Source organism: Vombatus ursinus, unplaced genomic scaffold (genome assembly GCF_900497805.2).
Source record: "Vombatus ursinus unplaced genomic scaffold, bare-nosed wombat genome assembly UNPS02015175.1, whole genome shotgun sequence".
NCBI classification, from domain to species: Eukaryota; Metazoa; Chordata; class Mammalia; order Diprotodontia; family Vombatidae; genus Vombatus; species Vombatus ursinus.
Window position 1 is genome coordinate 22,151,105 of NW_020954953.1, and position 6,830 is coordinate 22,157,934.

Here is a 6,830-nt window from a genome sequence, read left to right on the forward strand (position 1 = left end):
TCCTGAACCTATTTGTCGCTGTAAAATTGGATGACTAGTTTCATGTTTACAAGTTAAGGAAAGGAGGGAAGGGAATAGAAGGAAGGAGGAAAGGAAGGAAGAAAGGAAGAAAGGAAGGAAGGAAGGAAGGAAGGAAGGAAGGAAGGAAAGGGCAGGAAGAAGGAAGAAAGGAAGGGGTGATGGAAGGGAAGGGGAAGGGGAGGGGGAAAAGGATGAAAAGAAGGATGAGGAGAGGAAGGGAAAGAAGAAATGAAATACAGAAGGAGTTTTTTTTAATACATCCAAGAATATCATAAATTCTTATATTTTGTGCTAATTTTATGCATCACTAGCAAACCCAAATCAGGCTGCACAATGTAATATAAGCAATGATCTGTACCCAGCCATGAACCCCAGAGCAGAAATGGCTTTTGGCAAATGTGGGTAAAACATGAGGTTATGTGTATGGCAGTGTCTGCATGCAAGTTTGGTTACCATATTGTAGAATATAGGCCTTCTACCGAAAAAATCCATGCATTTACTTGATTTTCTTAAGCAAAAAGCCTTTTGTATATTTTTCATTTTTAAAAAATGGCAATTAAGAGCCAACTTGCAAAATGAGCTTCTCTGGAAATTTTTCCTTAAGAAGTAGCAGGAGTGCTTGACACAAGCAAACAAATAACTGGGTTAGGAACCACATGGCTTTGGGTAGGGGGAAAGAGGAAGGATAGAAATAACCTAGTGCTGTATTATTTATAATGTGTGCTTTCTTCTGTGAGGAGCTCCAAGCACTGAGTCACAGTTTCCATTCTATGCTCTATTCTTTCTCAACAAGTTGATAGGAAAGCAGGCACCATTATTTCTGGTTCACAGAAGAATATCTTTAACAGAGGACAATGATCTCTAAACTTTTACAATATACATTTTTATCAGAGGGTCATGGTTGAGTGAGTTAGAGAGAAAGGGACAAATGAAAGGATGCTGTGGAGATAGAAATGACAAGATTTGGCAACTACTTCAATACATAGGGCGAAGGAGAGCAAGTTGTCGATTGAAACTGAGTAACTGGAAGGATGGCTTTGGCCTTCAAGAGAAGTAGGCAAGTTCAGAAGAGAGGTAGATTTTTGGGAAAACAATGTAACAAGATGGGTTAGCGCCTGCCATAACCATGATTTGATTTGGGAGTGGGAGGTTGGTTTGGGGGATGGGTGTTGAATTGGAGTAATTTTGCTAATTCCACTGACCCATTGTTTCAGTGAGTGCCCCATCTTGGTTATTTATAACTGTCCAGAGGGTCCAAAGCTCAGAATATAGAGTCAGAGGGCAGCGATGGGAGTGTTGAAGGACAAAGGTAGGTGTTTTTGTGTTGTAGATATACCTAATGATTGGCTACCTTGGGAAAAGTGGGATTCATCATTCATCTTCATTAGTTGATCACATAGTCCTTGAGGTCCAGCCATAGTCCAAACTTGGGAGACCAATGGCCTTAGTACACTGAGGTGGAACTGGTATGCCCCTAATAACAGTGGCAACACAGACAGTGGGGGGCTGAGTCGGTGGCAGAGAAGAGGGACTTCCCAGTTCCCCCAGGGCACTAGAAAGCCCTGATATAGGGTAAAATGTGAAAAGTCTGGGCCTAGGATAGTGGGGTCAACCTTTGCAAAGACATGTAGATGAGAGATTAAATTAATGCAGAAAACAGCAACTAAGCCAATTTGGTTGGAGTTTGTAATGTGCATGTAATGTGTAATCAGAATGGAGAGAGAAGGTGGAGCCAGTTTGTAAAGTTTTAAATGCCAAACAAAAGAGTTTATGTTTTGTAGAAGAATCCAAAGGCAGTCACTTTTTGAGCAGAGGAATGAAATGATCAGACCTGGGCTCTAGGAATGCCATTTTGGTAGCTCTGTGGAGGATGGATCAGAAAAGAGAGAAGCCAGATACGAGTGGCCAGTTGGCAGGCTCTTACAATATCCTAGGTGAAAAGTGAAGAGGGTGGTTTTGCTGTGAGTGAAGAGGAGAGAGGTGTGAGAGATGTTATCGAGAGAGAGATTTAGGAAGACCTGGTGCCTAATTAGATTGGGTGGGGGACTAGTAAGTGACAGCGATGAGTTGAAAATGACTAGTAGGGCGGCAGACCTGGGTGACTTAAAGGATGGATAGAAACTCAATAGAAACTTAAGAGGATGGATGGATTTAGGAGGATTCTGTCTTGCACTGGTTGAGTTGGAGGTACCTGTGAGACATCCAGGTAAAGATGCCCAGCAGGCAGCTAAAGATGCAAGATCTGAGCTCGAGACAGATGAGACCTGGATGTACAGATCTGGGAGTCATCCGCACAGAAAAGATAGTTGAAAGCGTGCTGACCTATGAATAAGGCTGGCTCCAACTTCCATGTTAAGGTAACATTGGAAGGGAAGGGTGTGGCATGTTTTACCCTATGACCCAATCATCTGCTCAGGTTTTGCAAGACCATGCTACTTTCAAATGTAGCAATGCAAAAATAATAGTCTAAGTTTGCCAAACCACATGACACCCTGCCGGCTCAGAAAATGCTGCCATGAAATGCTGCCGGGCTGTAGTGGTTTTGGGGTGTGGGTCTCATATAAGCACCATCCAGCTCACATCAAATAGCTCCTGAATACAGGCCCAGGAGGCCTCCAAGTGGAGAATGCTAGGCTCCATGATTGGAAAACCTGGTCAGTCTCTCCTTCTGGCTTCAGTTTAATCCCGAAGCATCTTGTTTTCCCTTGTAGTCTCCGTGAGTTGGAAAAATGGGGAAGGAACTTGCTTGTATTCAGGGGGGAAGCATAAGGAAATGTAATGATTGGAAAGCACTTGGCTAGGGAATGCAGCCTAACCCCTGAAGGTTAAAAATGTCTGAATTTAGTGCCTAGAAAAACAGAAGGAAGGGAGGCCAAAATCACACATTCTTTAGTTCTATCTTCATTGTGACAAGATCACAGAAAAGCATAGAGGCTGTAAATATATGGAAAAAAGGTCTGTAGTGGAGAGCCAGAGGGGAGGTTAAAGGATCAGAGTGGATTTTGAAGACTTTTTGTTGTTGTTGTTGTTGAGAAGGGAGGTTCATTTCTCAAAGCTAAGATGGAAAGAATAGAACTTTAATATAATAATTAATAATAATAATAGCTAGCATTATATTGAATTAAAGTTTTCATGGCACTTCATATATATGTCATTTTGTTTGATCTTCACAACAACCTGTAATGTCAGTGCTATTATTATGCTCATTTTACATATGAAGAAACTGAGGCAGAGAGAGGTTGTACAGGTCATACAGTTAGGAAGTATCTTGAAGAGGGATCTGAATACAGGCGTTCCTGACTCCAGGTCTTGAGGTTCCACTGCATCATTTCACTGTCTTACAAAATGTCTCTACAGCAAAGGCTAAACTAACCCTAATCTCAGAGAATTAGAGAAGTAAACCCAAGGTTTCAGTTCTAGCAAGGGCCAAAAGATTGCAATTATACATTCAGGGATCAAAGTTCACCTCACAAGTCAGGATTTCCGTTGAGTAAGGAGTCTTCAAATCTGGCCTCAGATACTTACTAGTTGTGTGACCCTGGGCAAGTCCCTTAACCCTATTTGCCTCAGTTCCTCATGTATAAAATGAGCTGGATAGGGAAATGACAAGCCACTCCAGTATCTTTGACAAAAACAACAACAATAACAATTTTTAAAAAAAACCCAAATCAGGTTATGAAGTCGGACACAACTGTAACAACTGAATGACAACAATAAGAAGGATTCTTGTGTGTCAAGAGAGAGTGAGATAAGAAACCAACCAACCAATCAATCAATATCAATCAATGAACATTTCTTAAGTACCTACTATGTGTCACAATGTACTCAGATCAGAGGCAAAGCTTTGTCTCAGCATCTCTCCTCCCTCCTGGGTTCTAAGTCTAATCATGCTACTAGCCTGAATCAAGTCTCTGAACCTGTATATATTTCAATTTTCCATCTGTAAAAAAGAATAATAATCAGTACCCCTTCCTGACTCCTAGGAACGTAAGGCAGAATATTGTAATGAAAAGAGCCTTGGAATAGAAATCAGAAGATCTGTGCTATAGGCCTGGCTCTGTCACCAGTTGTGGGATTACCCGATTTAATCTCTCTCAGCCTCAGGGTTCTCACCTGCAAAATGAGGAATTTGTGCTAAATGATCTCTAAGGTTTAAGAAAAGAGGAGGAAAACTATGACCTATAGGCCAAATCCAGCCTGCAACTTATTTTTGTACAGTCTGTGGGCCATAGTTTACCAACTCCTGGTCTAGGAAAAACTCAGTAAGGTCTCTTCCAGTTTTGACATTCCATCCTTTATTTTTCCTTTTAAGGTGGATATTAAAGATATGAAACCAATTACTACCTCTGTGACCTTGGCTAAGTCACTTAACCTTCTGAGTCTCAGTTTCCTTATCTGTTAAAAAAAAAAAGGTAGGGGGTTAGATTAGATGGTTTCTCTAAATCTATGATCCTATAAACCTTTAGAGGTAATGTTTTCCATAGAGCTAAGACATCACTTACCATAATATTGTAACATTGACTCATGTCTATTAGGCATATTTATAAAATATGGCTCCAATTCATTGTAATTATGCATTTTGAAGTATAATTGTGAAATAGCCCGTGCTTACTTATGTCTCCAGTTAGAGAACAAAACTTCAACAATAGGCTGGGGGTTGAAGTCCCCTGCCCTGCACTAGGAAAGCTTCCTCTCTTTTATATTGCCCATTGTGTTCTCATGCCACAAAAAAGGGACATCTGGCAATATAAGGGCAAGGTGAAACATAGATGATACTAAAAACAACAACAACCATAGCTAGCATTTATATAACACTTTAAGATTTGCAAAGTGCTTTACAAATATTATCTGATTTGATCGTCACAACAACCCTGGGAGGTAGGTGCTATTATTATCCCCATTTTACAATTAAGGAAACTGAGCTGGAGGAGGAAATGCCAGAGGTTAAATGATTTGCCCAGGGTCACAATTATTGAGTATTTGAATCCGGATTTGGACTTCTGGCTTTCATGATCTTGAAGAAGGGGGACTGCAGAGGTGGCAGCTGCCACTGTGGTCACATGGCTACCATGAAATGTTCTTCTCATTTTTTTTTTTAGGCAATTGAAGTTAAGTGACTTGCCCAGGGTCACAGAGCTAGTAAGTGTCAAGTGTTTGGTCTGAGGCCGAATTTGAACGCAGGTCCTCCTGACTTCAGGGACAGTGCTTCTTCTCATTCTTCTTGAGAGTTGTCCCTAGTCTGTATGTGAAAACCTCTAACCTTCTCAGCCAAGGGCTCATCTTGTTAGCTTTCTCTCTTCCCAAACTGGAAAGAACTACAAATTCCAAGGTTTTTGTGGCTGGTCAACTCCTTACCAGAGGTGGTTACACTATAAAAATGAAAGAGAAACCAGAGAAAGATTTCTTTGTTTCTGACTTTTCATAGTCAAGGTTAGTTCCACAAAGGTTGGACTGAAAGCAATATGGTGAAGGTTATGTAAGATTCTGTGACTTAGTGGTCAGAAGTTAGGGCTTCCTATCAGCTGAAAAACAAAGAAAGAATGAGAGAAAATAGTACTTGCTGAGATTGCTTAATGGGTATACATTATATGCTAATACAGTGTATGTAGTTTTAACTGTTGAGAATAAAAAACAACAACATACCCAATAATCTTTTCTTTTAGACTCAGTCATGGGTACTGGGGGTTGAGTTTTATACCACATATTGAGAAAATTATACTGATCTAATACTATCTTGTGCTTTTATTCCTGCCTTTGCTCCACTGAAATCAAAGTAATTGATCAACAACCTAAGCTGGTAGTCAGGCTGCAAACATTGTAACTGACCTTTTCTATTCAACACCAAAGAAAAGCATTTGCCCACTCACTGACCAATCCAGACACTAGGCTTGACATTAGAATGTCTTCCTAGGATCATGGGATTTAGAACTGAATGGAACCTGAATATCAAATCCTACCTCCTTATTTTACAGATTAGGAAACTGAGGCCCCTGTATTTACTGTTCTGTATATATACTGTGTGTCCCAACAATGTAAGGTCCTTGAGAACAGGGCCTGTTTCATTTTACCTGTATCTCAGTGCCTAGGAGAGTGGCCCTCGCCTAGTAGGGTTAGGCAGGGCCCTGTGATTTCATCTGCATAAAAAACTTCCAGGCGAAAAAGCTCCCTCTGCCAATGTAAGTAATCATCTTTTCTGCAACTTGTAGTCTTAGAAAGTTTCCTTGGGCACTAAGAAGTACCCCACGATCAAGTGACTTGCCCAGGACCACATATCTGGTACATGCCATCACACTCTGGACTCAAACCGGGGTCTTTCTGCCTCTTTGGCCAGCTCTCTGTACACTTTGTTGTTGTTCAGTCTTTTTTGGTCACGTCTGACTTTTCATGACCCCATTTGAGGTTTTCTTGGCAGAAATACTGAAGTGGTTTGGCCTTTCTTCCTCCAGCTCATTTTACAGATGAAGAAACTGAGGCAAACTGGGTCAAGTGACTTGCCCAGAGTCACATAGCTAGTAAGTGTCTGAGGCCAGATTTGAACTCAAAAAGATGAGTCTTCCTGATTTCAAGCCCAGCACCCTATCCACTGCACCACATAGGCTTTATTTAGTAGGATTCTATTATAAGGGGAAAAAATGAAGTTCTTTGATGATTCTCAATACAGAATGTAAGCTCCTTGCCTAAGGAGCTATCTTGGCAAATTGTTTTTGTTTGTTTTGTCTTTGTATCTCTTGCACAAGATAGATATTCAAATGTTTGTTGGATAGGATAGGGTAGGATAGGATAACAGGATAGGGTAGGATAGGATAACA